At 37.3% G+C, this 21,496-nt stretch overlaps 1 protein-coding gene and 1 long non-coding RNA gene across 11 annotated transcripts in view; one reads left to right on the top strand and one right to left on the bottom strand.

Annotated features, from left to right (window-relative positions):
• Znf438 (zinc finger protein 438) overlaps positions 1–21,496 on the top strand; it is a 132,521-nt gene that overhangs the window by 13,204 nt on the left and 97,821 nt on the right. For 7 of the 10 annotated variants that reach the window (XM_048367922.1, XM_048367926.1, XM_048367927.1 and 4 more), the window contains 2 exons: positions 2,845–2,954; positions 13,417–13,470. The gene's annotated coding sequence lies outside the window, so the exon portion shown is untranslated. Of the gene's footprint in view, positions 1–1,810; positions 2,955–13,416; positions 13,471–21,496 lie in introns of those variants that run through there. The other 3 variants (XM_048367925.1, XM_048367921.1, XM_048367924.1) reach the window with 2 other exon arrangements.
• LOC125367268 lies at positions 14,572–19,885 on the bottom strand. The gene is made up of 3 exons (XR_007214033.1): positions 18,595–19,885; positions 17,148–17,149; positions 14,572–14,583 (listed from the first exon to the last, which is right to left on the bottom strand). It is a non-coding gene; the product is annotated as an uncharacterized LOC125367268 (long non-coding RNA).

Here is a 21,496-nt window from a genome sequence, read left to right as displayed (position 1 = left end):
TTTGTATAATGTGCTGCATGTTCATCTGAAGTATTTCTTGTGCTAAATTATTTTAGATAGGACTCTAGATGTAGGGTAATGACAGGAACAGTGTTAATAATAGCAACAGTAAAAACAATCATAAGAAAATAATAGAAACAATAATGACCCCTATTGATCCAGTGCTTCCTTTGCACCTGGCACTGCCTGAAGGACTTTACAACTTACATTTGGTTCTCATTCTTTGTAACAGCCTCATGGGGTAAGTGTTGTTATTCCTGCTATGTAAATGAGACAAGTGAAGCACTGGGCAGTTGAATACCTTCTCCACAGTTACAGCTCTGGCCAGAGGTAAAATCTGAATTCTAGCCAGGCTTACTGCAGAGCCTTCTGTGAACTGACTTGTGTCCCCACAAAATTCATGTACTAGGCAGGCATTGGTGGATCATGCCTGTAATCCTAGATACTCAAGAGCCTGAGACTTGAGGATCAAAGTTCAAAGCCAGTCTACGTAGGAAAGTTCATGAGACTCTTATCTCTAGTTAACCAGTAAAAAAAAAACCAGAAGTAGAACTATGGGTCCACCTCGAATGAAAAAACCAAGGCAGAGCACCCTGACCCTGAGTCTGTACCCCAGTTCTGGTGCACACACAAAACACTTACATATCTGAGTCTTATTCCCTGGATATTTGAAAATAGGACCTTTGGGAGAAACCAATGGTGCAATCTCTGTGACAGAATTAGGATCCATGTAAAAAGGGACCCCAGAGAGAGCCTCCCTTGCTCTTTCTCTGCCATATAAGGATACTGAGAAAAGATGGCTGTCTTCAAGTCAGGAAAAGGATCCATTCTGGGGACTTTAGGCCTTCCAGAACTGTGAGACAATATGTTCTCTGCTGCCTAGGCTTCACAGATACCTTTCTATTTCTGTAGTGACTTAAACTAAGAAAGAAAAGCCAGGCTTTTAACTCCTACGGCCTACGGAGAGGCTTTCAAGAAGAGGCCAAAAGGGGAGAAGAACCTAAAAAGAGATAGTGTTCCGGAATCCAAGAGACAAGTATTGTAAAATTAAAGATGAAGTCTAGTAACTTGTGAATGAATTTTTTTTGATGAGATACCATTTGTATTTTGGGGAGAGCAGTTTTGTGTTTGCAGGTAGCATCCAGATTACAGGCTGTCCAGGTAGTGACCAGGAGGGGGAGGGCAGAAAAAATAAGCACTCTTTTCAAGTCCCTTGGCTGTAAAGGGAAAAGGAGAGTAGGACAGTAGCAATTGAGAGATGGGAGGAAAGGGCTATGTTGATATTTTTGTTTCTCTCTCTCTCTCTCTCTCTGTCTGTGTGTGTGTGTACACGCGCACACGCATGTGTGCCAGTCCTGGGGCTTGAACTTAGAGTCCTTGAGTGTTTGTGCTCAAGTCTAGTGTACTACCAAGGACATTGAAGGTGGTAAGTGGATAAATGATGACATCAGATTACTCGGAAGGCAAATGTCTTGGGTTCCAGAACACTGGTTAACTTTGGGCAGGAAGAGGGACACCCTTCCTCCTCACTGCCAGGAAGGGGTTGAGACTGCCTGTGTAAGGAAACTGAGCGAGTCTGACCTAATGACCTCGCTTTTGTTTCTGTGGAGGTGATGTCATTTGCTGAGTGAAGGGGGAGTAGGAAGCTGGAAGAGTGGTGGCAGTTTGGAATTGATTCTGTGGGAAGTAAGAGAGGTAGCCAATTCCAAGAAAGGGCTGATGGGAAGCAGCAAGAAGCCCCTTCTGAGATAGGAGGCTGTGCATTTGCCAAATTCCCCGTCCTGAACTCTGGGTGTGGGAATGAACTAGATCCTTAGGTAGGTCCTTAGGCATGTAGTAGAAGAACAAGCCCACCAGAAAGTTGAGAAGTAAAGCCAAGTGACCAGATCTTAAGTTATGCCAGATAAGACGTGAGGCTTGGAGAATAGTTCATGGATAAGGCAAAACTCTAGAGGGAAGTAGAAAAAAACAACCCAGATACATTAAGTAGATTTAAGATCAGGTGTCATTCACTAATTCATTAAATACTTACTGAGCATGTATCACTCAGATACTATGGTAGGTGCTTTGTCTACCTAGAGCATAACAGTGATCAAACAGTTTTCTCCTTAGAGACCTTAATTTTATAGAATAGGTATATAACAGACTGTGCTTGTATGTGTGTGTATTGTGTGTGACAATTATACATATATTATATATCATACATATTTCTCTGTATACCCATATTTTCAGATGCTAAAAGTGTCACAAAGAATAATGAGGAACTAAAGACTGTGATATAGATGCTGTTTTTAATAGTGTGATCAGGGAAGAGTTCTCAGTGTGCACATGCCTAGGGAAAGGCATTCCAGGGTGGGCAAACAGCCCTTACGTGTGCAAAGCCTTAGGAGCTTGCCAGAGACACAGCTGTGGTTCTGAGGAGTGTGAAGAGAGTGGCAATCAACTTGGGCTACTGAGAGCACATGTGGTGGCAAAGCTGTTGGAAAATTTGAATCAGGAGAGTGACATGATCTGTCCTACTTTTCTGAAGGCTGTTGCTGTTTGGATAATTGATTGGCAGTGGAGGCAGAATGAGAGCTTAGTTCTAGAGAACTAGGAAGACAAGAGATTGTGATCCATACAAGGCATGTTGGCATTCAGATTTCCGCAGTCTACCTCTTCTGGGTGAAGGATCCCCTCGTGGCTGCTCCTTTAAGCCAGAGGCACCCACTCCACAATAGGCATTCTTCTTTGTGGACAAGGGCTTGACCTAGACCCTTGGCTTGTGCCGCACCCTTTCCTGTTTTTAACTCTGCTCCTCACTCCATTATTCATTCTCCCATCTTGTCCTCACGTGTCTTTCAGATCTGATGTGCCTTAGTGTCTTCCTGGCCAAGGTTTCCTCCAGATCTGTTTTCTGACCCTTTTGTTCAGTGTTTGACTCTGCTTACTGGGAATTTCAGTGTGTAAACCAGGTAAAAGTAAGGGAAGTGGGGGTTGGGAGTAGAGTGCGCTTGCTTATTTGCAGTTGTCATCTGACCCCTGAAACAACTCTTAGGACATCTCCAGTTGCTCCACTTCTCAGTGTAGAAAGCCCTTCCATTGCAGCAAGCCATCCTGGGGCTGGCCTCTGGTCCTGCACCCAGCTCAGCCTGTGCTTTCTCCATCCCTAAGGTGCCTGGCTTGCCAAACAGTGACATGTGCACCCTCTGGTTACGGCATGGCCTGCCCAGAGCCCCCAGAGCCCCGAGGGGTCTTCAGTGTTAGCTTTGCTCTCTGCCCCTTACTTAATTTACTAAGTTCTTATAATATGAATGAACACAGTGCTATGGAAATAGGACATCTCACCTTTTCAGCAAATTCTTTTATTTGCCCTAATTAAGGCTCTTCAAGATTTTGTAACAAATAATATAGTTTAGAAACTACTATTTGTATGGAATTTTTAAGGAACCCTGTGCAACACGAACTAAAGCTTATGTGGCCCCTTACTGTTTTGCCTTGGACTCCAGGGTATTCTTAATTCATCCTGCTTTGTGTTAGGTCTGCATAAAGTATGGGAAGGACAGGCTGTTACATTACTAGATTGGTAATTCTGTATTTTTGCTTTTATGTTTAATAGAGCTATTATAATTTTGTTTTTTTTTTTTTTAATCTAAGCACAGAATAGGACGTGGTCATGATTTAGGCTCTGATGAATCATCAGGCTTTCCTGGTAAATGGTAAAACTAAGTATATTCTGTTTTCAAAAGGAGGAAGTTTAATCTTGAAGAATATCCTTAGAGTAATCATCTCTGCATTATAAAAGGGCTTTTTATAATGAGAGAGGTGATGGCTTAGGAATTGAAGCAGTACTCAAAACAAGGGTGTCCTGGGTCACAAACCAACTGGATGCTTTGGACTTTTAAAAGATAGGATATGGCTTACACTAAAATCTGTAATATTTCCCGAGTTGAGGAATACAGTATCTTTATTACTAGGATTAAAAATTTCCTGGGGGGGGGAGGGAAAGGGGGGAGGGAGGGGGGCATGAGGGACAAGGTAACAAACAGTACAAGAAATGTATCCAATGCCTAACGTATGAAACTGTAACCTCTCTGTACATCAGTTTGATGATAAAAATTTGAAAAAAAAAATTTCCTGTCAGGAAATGGAAGCTACAGGTTTTGCATGCATTCAAATTCTCACGCTAAATAAGGATGAGGACTTGGTCATGTTTATCCTGAGGTCTGAGCAGCACAGCACGTCACTCATTTCATTATTTTTTCATTGAGTGAATGAACCATTTTTGACACAGCTATGGAAATGACACTGTCTGGTTATACATGCAGGATAACTTCAAGATCTAAGGAGTAAGCCTTCCTCAGTAGGGTATTACAAAGTTGATATCATTAAATTATCTTTTTAAATTGATGGAAACAGTGAATTTCCTTTAGAGTCTGCCATTTGTCAAGTCTGTTTGGTCATAGGCCATGCCAGTTCTGTTTGCAAGATGGGAATGGAAATACAGAATTTATTTAGTGCACTAGCAGATTTAAGATTAGATAAGGTACATAGACTAGAGGAGCATACTGGCAAATCATGTACTTATAAATTTGGGGCACAGAATTTGTAAACATCTCTTACAACTCAATAATAAAAAAGCAAATATTGTAGCAAAAATGTGCAAAAACATCTGAATAGATATTTCTCCAAGGAAGATTTACAAATGTCTACTAGGCACATAGAAAGAGATTTGTTGTCATTATTCATAGGGAAAAACAAACCAAAATAACCCACACTCACTCACTGTCCATTTTAAAAAACATAGTGACAAGTGTTGGGAAGGATGTTAGTGATGCTGGAATCTTCATTCCTTGCTGGTAAGAACATAATATCAGCAGACAGTTTGGAAAACAGCTTGGTAGGTCTTCAAAAGGTTAACACATACAGTTACTATGTATTCTCTAGCAATTCTACTACTAGATCTTGACTCAGAATAAATAAAAACATATATCCATACAAAATTTGCACATATTGCTCATTGTGATGTTATCCCTGATAATTAAGTAGACTGCATGTCTACCAACTGATGAATGATTAAGCATGTGTTATATCTATATAATGAAATATTACGGAGCATTGAAAAGGATTGGAGCACTGATACATAGCACACAGTGGGTGAATCATGTTAAGTGAAAAAACAAGCTAGACATAAAATGCCATGTATTATGTTTCCAATCCATGGAGAACCACATTTTTTTCTGCACTAAGCATGGAATAGAACACATTGTCTTGATGAATCTAGACCTATCCTTGAGAAGCACAATAGATTATTGAGCTGGAAGAGTAAGAGTAGGGAGATGGGGGGAGCTGTTATGGGTACGGCGTTCTTCCTCTTCTTTTGCAATCCTAGGAATTGAACTCAAGGCCTCATGCTTCCTAGGCAAGTGCTATACCACCTGAGCCATGTCCCTTGGTTTTTCACTTTTTAAATTTATTTTTCAGATAAGATCTCACACTTGTACTTGGGCTAGCGTAGGGCTGTGATCCTCAGCCTTCTGTTATTATAGTCGGGAATTTGGGGGTTGATGAAAGTATTGTAAAATTGTGATGATGGATGCAGGGCTCTTAGTAAACTAAAACTATTGCATTGTGTACTTTAAAAGAGTGACTTGTATGGTATATAGATTATATCTGAATAAAGCAAACACTGTTAAAAGAATAAATGAGGTAATATGTGGGAATATACTTCAAGTTATTTGAGAAGAGTCTGTTATTATTTTAGTTTGACTGTGAGATCTTTAAATAGTAGTAAGATGACTTAAATATTTTTCCTTGCTGGTAGGCCTGAGATTTTTATGCTGTGACTCAACTTTATAAGGCTGTAACTCAGTATAAAATATTGAAAACGTTAGAACATAAAATGAAAACTGCTTGGTCTACTATTTTTAATAGGATTTTCTGAATCAGTTAATTAGCAATAAGTAGAATATGTCATTAAAGAATGGGGTTTAGAATCATAAAATTTTAGAGCTCAAAAGAACTTCAGAAGTCATCTATTCTAAGGTGCTCATTTTGTTTTCCAAGAGAGCACTGTCCTATAAATGTTAAGATATCTTACATCACAGAATTGAGTAGGTTCTAGGACTGTTGACTAGTTTGGGTGCTATTAATAGTTAGAAGTAATAATGTCAATAGAAGATACTTCACTGCTTTTGCTATTCTAGGCACTCTGTTAGGTACTTGATACACATTATCTTGGTTAACTAGCATGATAACTTACTAAAATAATGTGTTTTATCTATATATGTTCTCATATTTTAATGTTTTAATATTCATTTACTTTGTGAAATGGTTTTCATCTATTCATCATTTTACAGTGACCCTTTTTGTTATTTGCGTCAAGATGATTTCACATCTTGTTTGATAGAAATTGTAAACAGAGTACAGTATTAACTGTAGCCCTAATGCTGTATATTTTATCTCTAGGTTTGTCGATCCCACATGTCCAGGGATCAATGTCTCTACATCTTTCCTATGCCCCTGGTCACTACTATTTTATTTTCTCTTTATGTATTCACATTTTTCCTTTTCACATATAAGTGAGATGGTGCAGGATATTTCCTTCTGTGCTTGGCAAGTTTCACTTAGCCTAATGTCTTCCGGGTACATGTGTACTATAGCAAATGGCAACATATCCTTTAAAAGAAAGTATTGATGACTTTATTAATGCTACTCTTGTCTGTTTCCAAATAGGACTGGCACTTAGGATCCCTGGTCTTCCAGACTAGCAATAAGGCACTCCCACACTGGACTTCTAAATAATGCCCCCACCCACTCAAACACATTTTAAGGAATTAGAAGGTATTCACCAGCACCTTAAAATTAATACTCTGTGTTTTTACCCATAACATATACTTTAAAATATTCAGTTTTAATCCAGTCACAGAGGATGTACATGTCTCAAGGCTATCTCTAAAGATAATGCAAAGGATACATGTGTTTCAGTTGCTCTTTTCCCAGTGTTGCTATGTGTTGTGGAAACTTGAATTAAAACACATGTGGAGTTTGGATGAAAGGGAATTCCCTAGCTGGACTTTATTTAGCAAAGGATGTGGGAGTAGTATTGGAAGAGGGAGGACAATAGCTAGCATGCGAGTGTTTATGCACACCAGGATTTTATCAGATCTGTCTGTTATCAAGAGCTAAATGTTTTTAAAATCCTATTTTAAAAAGGAGTAGACAATAGAATGTACTGTTCATCACATTTGTGTGAAAACTCAGCATTGGAGCAATGGAAAACTTAAAGGAAAAGTTTCGAATGTAGAGTACATACAAGAGCTATCCACATGAAGAGTCCATACTCTTGGGCTCTTTATGAAGCTCCATGTGTGCTGTGCTCATGTGATGAATAGAATGCAGCAGGGGATAGAGAAGAGGGAGTGTGGCTGCTTACCAGAGGAGAATAATGAGATGAAATGATTCTTGTCTAGTGAGGTGATGCTTTAAATATTTTGCCAGGAGACAGGCACTGGTGGCTCATGTCTGTAATCTTAGCAACTCAGGAGGCTGAGTTTTGAGGAAAGCAGTATGAACTCATCCCGGGCAGGAAAGTCTGTGAGACAGTTATCTTTAATTAACCAGCAAAAAAATCAAAGTGGAGCTATGGCCCAAGTAAAAAGCCTAGGGACAGCACCCAGACCTGATTTCAAGCTCCAGGACTAGCACCCCAAAAAAGTTATTTTATATTTTGCCAGAAGGATGACAAACATGAACAAACAGACAGGTATAGAAATACATGATTTCTTCAGAAGCTGCTGAAAGATTTTAGTGAGGAATATGACACCTGCAGGCTTAATCTTTTTGGAAAGGAGGTTGAGGGGAGTATGGAGAATCATTAAACAGTATGATATGAGAAGAGTGATCTCATTCTCAATCTTTCTGTTATACTTCTTTAAAAAAAATGAGGTAGCAGAGGTGGAGAAACTAGGGATGGATGGAATCCAGGACCTGACTTAGGCAAGTACTCTACCAGATTTTTCTTTGCAACATAGTTAAGACAAGCTTTCTGTTTCCTATAGTTCTAGCCAATCAACCACATGACCTCCCTCATAGCTATCTATATATCAGAGTACCTCTTCTAAAAATCTGGTTGAGAACCAGTGGATTAAAGGAACTAGGTCCACTGAGAAACCATTGTAGTATTTCTTTGTTTTTGCCTACATACACTTGATGTCAGTGTTGGTATGTTGGGATAGGAAGAAAAGGAATTGCAAGCCATTGTCTCTTGAATATTAGTGTGTATATAAATTGCTTAGGGAGTCGTTAGAAGGTAGATTTTGATTTAGTAGATTTTGATTTTGCGGTGGAAGATGAGGTCTGAATTTCTAATAGGCTCCTAGTGATGCTAACACTGTTGGTCCATGGACCAGTGTTTAAGCACTCAGAGTGAGATAATTTGTGCTTAAGGTTCCAGTGTGTAGATGGTGATGTTGTTATCTGAAATGAGGAGCACAAGAGAAAAGAAAGGTTGGGGAGAATCTGGAGAATAGATACCTACATATGAAATGGATGACAGCTGGAAAGTTAATATAAAGCTCAATGGAAAAAAATCAGGTGTTTTGATGCAAATTTAGAAATTAGCATTTCATTGCATATAGTAAAAACCATGGAAGTGAATGACATAACCTACAGGAAAGACTTAAAATTAATATTAGAAAATATACCCAAGTCGATTTGCCAGGACCTTAATGTTGCATTTAATGACTGGAAGCCAGCATTAGAGAAGAAATTAGACAGTCTCTTTTCTGTGAGTATCTCTAGGAATAAGTTTGGGAGTAGAAACATCTTTGGAAAACCTCCTTCTTCCTTACTAACATATATTAGGTTAAATATTCCATAGATCAGGTTAAAAATGCACTGAAGTATCTCTTCTTATGAAACTATTTTATACGAACAAAAATATTCTAAGTATCTTCAAAATGCCAGGCACTCTTACAAGTTCTGGGCTAACTTGCTAGAGAATAAGATGATTCCCTGGAATAATGGAGCTTAGAGAGGAGATTGATTAAAGAGCTCGACCTGGTAGTAGGGGAAGTCTAGTGTGATGAGAGAGTTCCCAACTCAGGCACATGTGACTTAGTGTGGAGACATGGATGGCCTTCGGGAGATGGCATTTCATCTAAGACAGAGGGCTGAGTGCAAGGGACCTACCAAAAGAGGAAGGAAGGGAAGGGCAAAGAGCAGTGGGTGTCTTACACAGGGAAGGCCCTACAGTCTGGAGAAGCTCATTTTGGCTGACACACAAGTGCAGGGGACAGATGACTGAGTGGTAGACAGACTTGGAGAAGGAAACAGAGCTCAGGGCCAGCTACTGTCTCCTGAGGCTTGGTGAGGGTGAAGGTAGGAGAAGAAGGAATTTCCCAAAGGAACAAACACTACGCTCTTTTGATGGAGTTGGAACAATCACACTATGCGTATAGCTTTGCAAGACTTTTGTGGACTGGCCTAGTTTTGAAATGACTTATAGTTTACATTGTTTCTGTAGAAAAAAATGGTTTGTACTTCAAAAGCTGTTATATAATTTAAGTTTCTTCTTTTTTTTTCACCCATTTGGGCACTGCTTGGGTAAGCACACACACTTGTAGAGCTTTTTGTTATTTATGCTAAAATTGTTTTTTTTTTTCCTGGTATTTATGTGGCTACTCTGATATATACCAAAGGTGTCATTCCACATATATGATTGAAAGTTGTTGTTTTTTTTTTTTTTACCAGATTTCAAAAACAAATACAGAAATATTGTAACAAATTGTTTGGCTCTCAAAAGGTTTGTTCCTAAGAGTTAAGGATCTTCTCTGTAAATTTAGTCTGTTATGGTATGTTTTATATATCATGGGAGCAGGAAGCATAAAACAAGATGAAAATAATTACAAATAGAAAGTAACTGATTGGCATGGCTTCACAATTGGAGTGGAATGCAGAAAGTAAACAATAAAAGGATAAAACAGTAAGCTTTAAAACATACTCTGATAAGTTAGAGCTCACCGTTATCAGTGTCACCAGCTATTGTTAACGTTAGAAGTATTCGATTTTTTTAAAGCAGCAAAGAGCTGTTAAAGCCCATTCCTTTGTAAAAGTAAATTTAAAGAGCTTCATGTTATTTAATAAACTAAACTCCAGGAAGAAACTGTTAAAACTCCCCTGTCTATATAATGTACAGAGTTAATTTCTTTGACCTCCCTCTCGGTATTGGTGTAAATGCCATCAGCCTGCAAGTAACAAAGGCCCCAAGAGAAAATAGCTTCAGTGATGGTACATTTTGTTATGTCATCTAACCAGCGCATCTGGTTTTGTGCTTGGTTCATGTTAGCAGCTAACTGTGATCATCTGACTGGTTCTTCCTGCCTTTCAATTCTGTAATCCTGGAGTTAGTTGCCTTCTGTCCTGAGACTTTCCTCCTCCTGCTGTCAACATAGCAGCTTTTGTTCTTAGAATTTCATTTTTATATCAAAGTACTCCAGTTTTCAGGAAAGAAGATGTGTCTCTTATGTCTTATCTGAGAGTGAAGAGGGTTTTAGAAGCCTCTAGCCAAAATTGCTTCTTACACCAATTTCTAAATGGCAGTGGGTATAGAAATCCTGTATTTGGCTTACCCTCGTTGAGATTGATCGTCCTTCACCCTTCCCAGGGTAGACAGAATTAGTTCTATTATGCTGATACATGCCAAAGTCATTTTGGGGGCAGGGGACTGGACTCTTAACTCCCTATCCACCTCTGTTAGTCACTTCTCCTTGCCTTTATTTTCACTCTCTTTCCCTCTTTTTCTGTAAACTTCTTTTCTTATTGAAAGGAGATGCCTATTGCTTTCTTCATTTCCCTTCTCATTGGTTGCTTACAACTTTCAGTTTTTCAAGGACATGATGATTGAATTAGAAAATACCATTATTTATTTATGTTCTTAATTATTTCTCATAGTAGACTGGCAACAGTGCCAGACACTCATAGTACTGAAAACATTGAAAGCCATGTATACTTTGACCATCTTTGGGACTAGAGATGTCTAGTTCACCTAACAACACTGTACAGCATCTGCTCTGTGTGACTCCCTGCTGAGAAGGGGATTCCGAGGGAGGGGCGGAAGCCTGGTCAGCATCACTGGCTCTGTGGTGGCCTTCTACTCTACAAGTGTGTGCTCAAAGCTCTGAGGCGCTATTTTTCTTTTTAATAATGTGCATGATTTTGATTGTATCCTTCTTAAAATAAAAACTCTGTCTCTCACTTTCCTCCTCTCTTACCAGGGAGCAACTTTGTTTTGGTGGATGGAGGTCTTAGGTACTTTCTTGTCTCCTTTCCTAGTGTATTAGTCAGGAGTCCTCAGAGCCAATGATGGATTGACAGTAGTGAAAGTGCAGGGGTGTGGCGTGGTGGGAGACTGTTTATTTTAAAGATTGACTCAAATGATTATGGGACTTGACAGGTCTGAAATGGGTAGGACAGGTTAACTTTTGTGGCCTGTATAATGCTATGGTTTTGCATTTTTATGCTTATTGATAGTGATTTTAGTATTTAAAATGACTACTGGCAGAGAACTCATGCGCTGTATAGTTTTCCTCAGTTCAAAAAAAATTGTAATGTGCCTTACAGAGAAAATACATGTGTTAAGGTAAACTTCATTCAGACTCGAGTCACATTGCTATTGGCTGTGCTTTAAATGTTTGTGAATCAACAGTGTATGTTGAACAAGGCATGTTGAAACAGAAATATATGTAATACAAGGCTATGTTTAATTAATTGATGAAAATGCGTCCTGAAGCTCCTAGGAACCTGGCTGGCCCTTTGTCCACTAGGAGCAGTATTTTGGGAAGGGACTACTGTTAAGGAAAAACTGCATGCTTAGGCTGCAGAGTTCAGAACTGTTCTGCGGATTTTCACTTTATCTCTTTGATTAAGTCATTATTTATCTTGCCTTGCGGGCCCCATGTGGGGTTGTGGGGTTTTTTTGTTTTTTTTTTAGGCATAGTTTTTATTTCAAGGGCAGATCACACAACTAAACAGACTGACAATAAAGCAAGAACTGGTTGGAGAGCTTCTTCACATACCTGTATGGAAATGTAAAAGTTTTGCTTTTGGAATTTCTCTTGGCTTAAAAAAAATTCATTATTTTCTGACCATGCTTGGTCAGACCATGTAATAAGACGAGTAAGGTACGCTTCTGTATTCAGTGTTGATGATGACTTTATAGATCTAAACATTTGTGAGTAATGAGATCCAACTGCAAATTTGCTTTGTGTTTCAATTTTTTAGAAGTCAAACAGCAATTTTAATAATATGAGGTTTTCATATTGTATAGTGTGAACTTCCAAAACTTTTACTTTGATTTTATGAATTAGATGAAACAATCAAATCATAATTGGAATTGATTGATCTTTCTATATGATACGTCCCCTGACACTGATTGGAAGCTGCCTTCATTAAAATATGAATTTCTTCTAATAGAGGAGCCAACAAAATAATGTTTATTTCTTGACCTTAATTATGTACAATTGATTTTTAATTATGTACAATTAATTTTGAATCAGACTTGAAGGAAATTTTTAAAGCCATTTGATCTAGGCAGAAAGTCATGGTTCATAGAGTAATATGTATGTAAAATATCCTTTTCCACCTATTTTTATTAAATTGATGTCTTGAAGACAGTCCTAAGGAGCAGCAGCAGCATTGGATATTTCGTCTGTCATGCTTTCGGCAGGTGGGCTGGGTACGGTCTGTGCGTGAGCTATCTGTTGCAGTACTTACAGAGGTGGGCCAGCTGCTCGGCAGACTTAACCACATGTTGACAGCTGGCTCCATTGCCTCTATCTCTCACATACAGCTGTATGGGATCATGGCAGAAATTGAAAGTAAATCACAAATAAGTGCTAGTCATTTTTAATACAATCAGAAAAATCACTGGAAAATGAGAAGTCTAAGACAATTGGTAAATCGAGCGCAACACTGGGTATAAATTAGGACTGTCTCAGACAAAATGGCCCGCATGGACACTTCACTTAGCTGTACCCCTCCCAGAACCTCCTAATGCCAAGTTCTTAATTACTGTTTCTCCATGAAAAAGCCCATGTCCTCAGTCTGAGTCACTTGTTTATGACAATGTAGTAATTTTCACAGCAGTAGGCACATAGAAAAGAATGTGGAGCATTTTTCCCAAGCCAGTTTTACTCTTTTTTTTCTTTTTTCTGGAATATTTTCTATTCATCTTAAAACTTACTAAATTTTGCTTTCACTTTTAAACTGAAGATAATAGTAGTCATAAACTATGTAATTATAGTCACTTAAATTAGTTCTTTTGTTATCTTGCTACAAATATTATACAGTAATTAAAATGAAAGTGGTTTTATACTTATTTAATAAAAGCAGATTATCTGAATATGATTATAATACAACTTTATATTCTATTTACAGAGTTAATTTTAAAAGATGTACTATGAAAATGACTGCACGAACCTTGAAAAATAGGTAAGTGACAAGCATTTTTTGAAAGAGCTATTTCTAGAACGTTAAGTAGTTTGTTCTAGGTCCTTTCAAAATAGGCAATGAAGTGTAACTTATTTTAGTCATTTATTTTTCTCTTTTTTGTTTTTATGTTGGTGGTCATGGAGCTTGAACTCAGGGCCTGGGTGCTGTTCCTGAACGTTTTGCTCAAGGCCAGTACTCTACCACTTTGAGCCGTAGTGCCACTTCTGGTTTCCTAAGGGTTAATTGGAGATGTCTCATGGACTTTCCTGCCTGGACTGATTTCAAACCACGGATCTTCAGATCTGAGGCTCCTGAGGAGCTAGGATTACAAATATGAGCCACTGGCACCTGGTTATTTTTCTCTTAAAACTGTAGTAGAGGGCTGGGGATATAGCCTAGTGGCAAGAGTGCCTGCCTTGGTATACCCGAGGCCCTAGGTTCGATTCCCCAGCACCACATATACAGAAAACGGCCAGAAGCGGCGCTGTGGCTCAAGAGGCAGAGTGCTAGCCTTGAGCGGGAAGAAGCCAGGGACAGTGCTCAGGCCCTGAGTCCAAGGCCCAGGACTGGCCAAAAAAAAAAAAAAACAAAAAACTGTAGTAGATATATGTTTACATTAATTTTATCTAATATTCAATAATCATATTTCATGAATTTTATCTAATATTCAATAATCATATTTCCCATAAATTTAGGTTTATTTTCTATAACAAATGTAGTAAAAATATGTAAATAGGACATAGAAATGAGGCATATTCCCAGCATACAGCACTTGAATTATTAAGTGCAATGTGGTACTCTGGGTTATCTCTGGGATCCAAAAAATTATGTGAATATAAAAAAATAGGTAAAATCTAAATGAAGTCTATATTTTGTTCATAGTAATATGTCAGTTTATAGTTTCTTAGTTTTTTCATGTCTTAATTTTGTAATATATTAGTTTTAGGGGTAACTGAAGATATTCAGAAACTTTGGAGTATCTTTGTAACTAACTCTTGGAAAATCTAAAATAAGTTTATTTAAATCACAGTCAGTGTTTACTGATTTGATAATTATAATTTAGAAGCATTCTATGTAATGGTTTGGTAGAAGAAAATCAAAATTACTAATGATCTTAAAATTTCAAGACTCTCTGCAGTTGAAATGTAGGGTAATAGGTGGTGCTGAGGTTTTGTTTTTCAGGTTGTAGGTGTGGATTTTAGGTTTTTGACATTAGCATGAAGTCATGAGTGTCTACTTACGCTTTTTTCAGACTTTCTCTTTGACTCCTTTAAGACTTTTGTGTTTTTTGGTTGTTTTTTTTGCAGCATTTCCTATTAACACAACAAGTCCTTTAGATGGTTCCCAGTGCATTTCCTCTTTGTTAGCCATTTTTCTTCTTGCTAGTGTGCTGTTTAGAGACAGCAAAGGGCAAGGGTGGGACTCAGTGGTTTAGAATTTAGATATTATTAGTGTAGCTTTATCCAGTCACACCTACTTGAACTTTTAGGTCAAATGACATGGTTGACCTATAGTTAGTATGAATAGAGATCAGTTACATAGTCATTTCTGTGACTGAGCTAAAATAATACAGAATTGATTGCTGTCAGATAATAGAGGTTGTCAGTTTCCAAAATTGTCTCTAGCATAAATTTCTATAAATATTAAAAGCCTGTAAGAAGGGAGTTCTATAATTTGCTGAAATTTTCATATAACTTCTAATTTATAAAAGTAAAATAGCTATGCTGGTATTATGAATTGTTGACCACTTCTGTTGCCAGCTTTAATAATTTTAGTTAAATTTTATAAAGGGAAGTAAAATGTACTGAAAGGACATAGACATTTAAAACAACAAGCTCAGGTCTTAATGATTGGCAAGACAATTTTCAATTTGGAGATTTTTATTTTGCTTGAATAACCTTTCTTTAGAATTGGTGGTAAAGTATTATCAGTATTAGATTAATAGATTTTACAATTCTACTTCTTAGTTCTATACCATAATTGTTCTAATGTTGGTAAGAAAATTTGGGAAAAAGAATAATTTTTTCAGGCCAAGTTTAGATTCTATTGATCATACATTAGTTCACAGAAAATGAACAAACAAAATAACAAGTTCCCAGGCAATTCTGATGCTGTCAATCTATGGACCTCAATATGAATACTAAGGACTTAGGTAATTGTTAAGAACAAGGGTAAAACTAGACTCTGTATCTGAGTATACCTTACTCATTACGTCCTATATAGTCCCTGGTGAAGAGTCATATTTTTAAAGATGACTCAGTAAAGGGCTGGGAATGTGGCCTACTGGTAGAGTGCTTGCCTAGCATGCATGAAGCCGTAGGTTTGATTCCTCAGCACCACATATACAGAAAAAGCCAGAAGTGGCTCTGAGGCTCAAGTGGTAGAGTGCTAGCATTGAGCAAAAAGAAGCCAGGGACAGTGCTCAGGCTCTGAGTTCAAGCCCCAGGACTGGCCCCCCCCAAAAAAAAATAGAAAGAAAAAATGACTTAGTAGACACCTTGTGCTTATAACACAATAAAAAGGAAATTTGAAAATGCTATTTTCTCTCTTAACTCATTTTAAGAGATACAGACAATTTTTGTCATACTTGCTACCGTAAGACAAGAAAGGTACTCATTGTCTTACTATGTTACTGTAACCCACTGTACATAACCTTGACAATAAAATTAAATTAAAAAAAGAGATGCAGACAATATGTGTGTGAACATGTGTACACATATATGTATGTATGTGTGTGTATGCTTAGCCAAAATAAGACATGTGAAATGTTAGAAGCTATTACCTTCTAAGTGATAGCTTTACAAGTAGTGTTTTTCATCTTTATGTATTTAGCAGTTTTTTTTCATGTTTTGATAGTGAACCTACGTAATTTATGAGGTACAGCTTATGATTATTAAAATTATGCAAACATTTAGAAAGTTATTTATTCAAACTTGGTTCATGACAGCTTAGCCTTGGTGGAAACTGATACTTCCTGTCATTCACTTTCCTTCCTCCAGTCTCCCCAATAAACACCTATTTTGTTTTCCTCAGTAAATATGTAAGCCATTTAGTAGTTTAGTGGGGATTTCAGTCAGAGGAAGCTACTGACATAAATAGGAAATAATAAATAGTTTTAAGGAAAGAAAAGAAAGATTCTAAATACTTTGTGTTGGAAGTAGAAAATATTTCCAATATTTATTGATATTATCTTTTCACCAGAAGTTATGTAGGTGCAAAAACAGTTGTATTCGTTTCAGTTCACAAGAAGGTAGCAACGACAATATGTGACAGGAGAAAACCTGAAGATTAGGACAAAACTAGTCCCAAATTAGCCTCAAAATAAGAGTTTAAAACCAAGGATCTTCCATTTCCTGCATGAGGAATGGGAAATGTTTCTCTCTCTTTTTCCATTTCTACCTACTTTAACCCTACTAAAATAAATCCTAGTTAAAACTTCTTTAAAATGGAGTTTAAAACCAACTCTCAACAGAATCAGATTAATCCATAAATAACTACCTGCCAGAAGAGGTCTAACACTCTTTAAACAAATACAACAAAAATCTGATACTCAACGTACAATTCATAGTTAACTGCATTCAATCAAACATTCCCAGATAACAAAGCAAGGGGAAAATTAATAAAAATGACCCTGAAATGTTATAGACAATGGAATTAATAGACAGGCATATTAAGACAGCTGTTGTAAATATGATTCATTTAGAGATGTAAAATCGTTGGGAGCATCTGAAAATTTAAAAATAGAGTTATATAAAACTTGTGCAGTGGGCTGGGGATATAGCCTAGTGGCAAGAGTGCCTGCCTCGGATACACGAGGCCCTAGGTTCGATTCCCCAGCACCACATATACAGAAAATGGCCAGAAGCGGCGCTGTGGCTCAAGTGGCGGAGTGCTAGCCTTGAGCGGGAAGAAGCCAGGGACAGTGCTCAGGCCCTGAGTCCAAGGCCCAGGACTGGCCAAAAAAAAAAAAACTTGTGCAAACTGGGATTAAGTACAAATTCACTTTTTCAGTAGAAGACATCAATGGATTTTAGGACATTCTTAGATATTAGCTACCATGATGCAAGAACAATAAAATGATTTGGAGTGGTGTGGCCCCTCCAATTTTAAGTAGAACCAAATACAAATTTAAATACAGTGAATACTCTGTTGTCAAAATATACAAAACAAAGGCAATGAAAAAAGAAATGGACAAATCTTCATGTAGAGTTGGAGCGTTCACTATGCCTCCGAGTATGTGATGGAGCTAGGCAGGGTATGGATGAGTTTATCTACACAATGAGCTACCAACTAATTAGACATTCATACACTGTTCCACTCAACAAGAGAAGAATATATACATATTTCAAGTACACATGGAAAATTCCCCAAGGTAGACTAGCACATAAGTACAAAAGACAAGTCTCCTTAAATTAAAGATGAAAGAAATTACGCAAGCTATGTCTTCTTACCACAAAAAGATGAAATTAGAACTAGTGCTGGAAATAGATTGGAATTTTTTCAGTCTTTATAATTAAACCTCATACTTCTGATTGATACATTGGTCATAACAGAAACAAATCACACATGGAAGTTAAAAGATGTTTTGAAGTATGAAGGAAAACAAAAAAATTATGGGATGCAGCTATTCAAGTATTTAACTTGCAGTGCACATATTAGAAAGCAGATAAAAGATAAGTGGTATAAGCATCTGTCTTAGCAAGCTAGACAAAAAGAACAAATTAAAACCTAAAAAAGTAAAAAAAAGAAAATAAGCAAGAGTAAAAATCAATGGAGTATAATAAAGATAAATGCAAAGATAAGCAGGGAAACAAAATGTTTCTTTAAAAAATGAATAAGCCTCTAATCAAGAAAAATAAAGAGAGGTGGGTGCTCATGGCTCAGGCCTGTAATCCTAGGCTGAGATCTGAGGATTGAGGTTCAAAGCCAGCCCAGGCAGGAAAGTCCATGAGACTCCATCTCCAATTAACCACGGGAAAACCGGAAGTGGTTCTGTGGCTCAAGTGGTAGAGCACTAACCTTGAGCTGGAAAGCCCAGGGTCAGCTCCTAGGCCCAGAGTTCAAGACCCACGACCAACAACAAAAAAGAAAGAAAGGAAGGAAAATATAACTCATGTTACTAACTATCCAAATTCATAGAGAGGGCATCACTACAGCTTCGACAGAACTTAAAAAACAGAAAGGACACTGGTGGGTCATACCTAGTTACTTAGGAGGCTGAGATCTGAGGATGGCAATTGAAGAAGACAGCCCAGGCAGCAATGTCTGTCAGATCCTTACCTCCAGTTTATCACCAAAAAGCCGAAAGTGGAGCTGTGGCTCAAGTGGTAGGGTGCTTGAGTACAACAGCTCAGGGATAGTGCCCAGACCCTGAGTTAAAGCCCTAGGACCTTCACACACAAAAAAACCTAGAAAACGCCACATAGAATGTATATTACAAACATCTTTTAGAAATAAATTTGGCAACTTTGAGGAAATGAATGAATTCCTTGAAAGACAATGAAGCGAAACCGATGAGAAAAACATGAGGTTTAAGGGGCACTAAATTTACAGCAAAATATATTCCTAGTTGAAAAACCCACATAAAAGACAAAAGTAACAACAAAAACATCAAACCTGTGTATGTTTTACCTGGTGAGTTTTATCAAACACTTAAAATAGAGTGGAGAGAAAAGGACACATCTAAGTTCATTTTAGGTGACCAGCATTACCCTAATACTACAATCAGATCAGTATGTTACAAGTAGGAAAAACTGTGAGCAAGTCATTAGGAAATCAAACACAGCAAAATGTATGAAGTGGGTTTCTTGAAGGATTCTTTCAGCACCAAAAATCTACCAGTATAAGATACATCATGAACAGGAAAAAGAAAATGTGCTACAATCCTCTCAGTGCTTAGAGAAAAAGCATTGAGCTAAATTCAACAATTACTTATGACAAAAATTCTCCGAAAACTAGAAATAGATAAGCACTTTCTCAACTGATAAAAGACATGTACATCAAACTTCTAGCTTAAATCTCATATTTAATACCAAAGGACCGAATGCTTTCTACCTAAGGTGTAAGCAACAGAAGTGTGCCTACTTTTGCAGTGTCCATCTGATTTTTACGGAAGGCCACACTAAGTGCAGTAAGGTGGCAAAAAGAAACTAAGTACAGATTAGAAGGTAAAAGTCAAATATTCTTTATTTGCAGACAGCATGATGATTTTCAGAGAAAACGCAAATCTCTAAAAGCCTAAAATCTCTAGAACTTAGACCTGAATTTAGCAAGCTTGTAAGGCACCACTTACATGTACAAAATCAGTTGGAGGTATACTTTTTAATAATGGAAAACTGGAAATTGAAATTTAAAATATATGTGAAAATACGAAGACAGAAAAGTAAGACAATAATAAAATGAAAAAAAGAAAACAAAGGAAGGGTCCCATTTATAAGGAAATGGAAAGACTTGGAAAAAAATCATACTAAGTGAAGTGAGCCAGACCCAAAGAAACACAGACTCTAGTTTCCCTCATTGGTAATAATTAGTATATGTCTAGGATAGTCCTAGCAGATGATCATGATAGCTCAATGTATGTATGATATATGTACGTAAGATGATAAGAGAATTGAACTCTTAATTATGGAAACAAGCGGTTTATCGTTGTTATTTTTAAAACACTATGTGAAATTATTTATTTTTTCCTTGGTTTGTCTTCCCTATGGTTTATCCCCTGTTGTCCCTGTATTTGATTTTGGTACTGGGTATTGTGTATATATGTTTGTCTGGATCAGGAAAGGGAAGGGGAACATCAAAATGGTGAGACAAGGGCTGGGAATATGGCCTAGTGGCTAGAGTTCTCGCCTCGTATACATGAAGCCCTGGGTTCGGTTCCCCAGCACCACATATATAGAAAATGGCCAGAAGTGGTGCTGTGGCTCAAGTGGCAGAGTGCTAGCCTTGAGCAAATAGAAGCCAGGGACAGTGCTCAGGCCCTGAGTCCAAGGCCCACAACTGGAAAAAAAAAATGGTGAGACAAAGGGTCAAAGGTGAACTAATGCAACAATAAGTTGGAAATTAACTGTACAACTGAGGGGGGGATTGGAGAGGAGGGAAGGTGGGAGAAAAATGTGGGAGGAGGTAACAAGTTTGACAAGAAATGTACTCACTACCTTAAGTATGTAACTGTAACTCTTCTGTACACCACCTTGACAATAAAAATTAAAAAACAAATAACTGTATCAGCATAACTATATATTATATATAAGGTTTATAAGCACTCATCGTAATTTGAGAGGAGAGGAAAGGAGGAAGTAGTAAAAAATTCCAAAGATTCTATCTTACAAGTTATCAAAAGTAAAAACAAATCCATCTATATATAGTATGTGGTTTTATTTGCATTAAAACAAGCATGAAGGCAAAAGTACTGCAGACAAATAAAAGCATTATGTTAGTGCTCAAACAAAAAAAGAAAATGAAGGAAAATGACAGAATTGGAGAGCATATGCTATTACTGAATTTCAAGACATTCATTTAAGTTAACAATGGTAGAAGCGATGTTGGCGTAAGGGTAGACAGACATATAGGACAGTGGAAAAATATAGACTCTAAAAGTAAAACCACATATCAATTGATTTTTGAAACTAATGTCAAGATATTTCAATGAGGAAAAGATAATCTTATAAACAAATGGTACTGGAACATCTGGGTATTCGTGTGTAGAAAATTAACCTTAGCCCTTAATTCCATATGCAAAAAATAACTTGAAAGAAATCATGGACCTACGTATAAAAGATTAAAAGTATAAAAGTTTAAGATGAAATCACAGGAGAAAATATTCACTACTTGGGAGTAGGCAAGGACTTCCTGATATTAAAGCCTGAAAAACTTGATAAATGAGACACCATAAAACTTTAAAACTTACATTCTTCAAAAGACATTGTTAAGAAGATGAAAAGGCATTATTTAAAACATGTTCACAGTACATGTACCTGACAAATGATCTGTGACCAAAATATTTTTTAACACTCTTGTATTAATAACA

Source organism: Perognathus longimembris, chromosome 18 (assembly GCF_023159225.1).
Source record: "Perognathus longimembris pacificus isolate PPM17 chromosome 18, ASM2315922v1, whole genome shotgun sequence".
Classification (NCBI taxonomy): domain Eukaryota; kingdom Metazoa; phylum Chordata; class Mammalia; order Rodentia; family Heteromyidae; genus Perognathus; species Perognathus longimembris.
The sequence above is the reverse complement of the archived record's forward strand: the minus strand, read 5'-3'. Positions and strand labels throughout refer to the sequence as shown.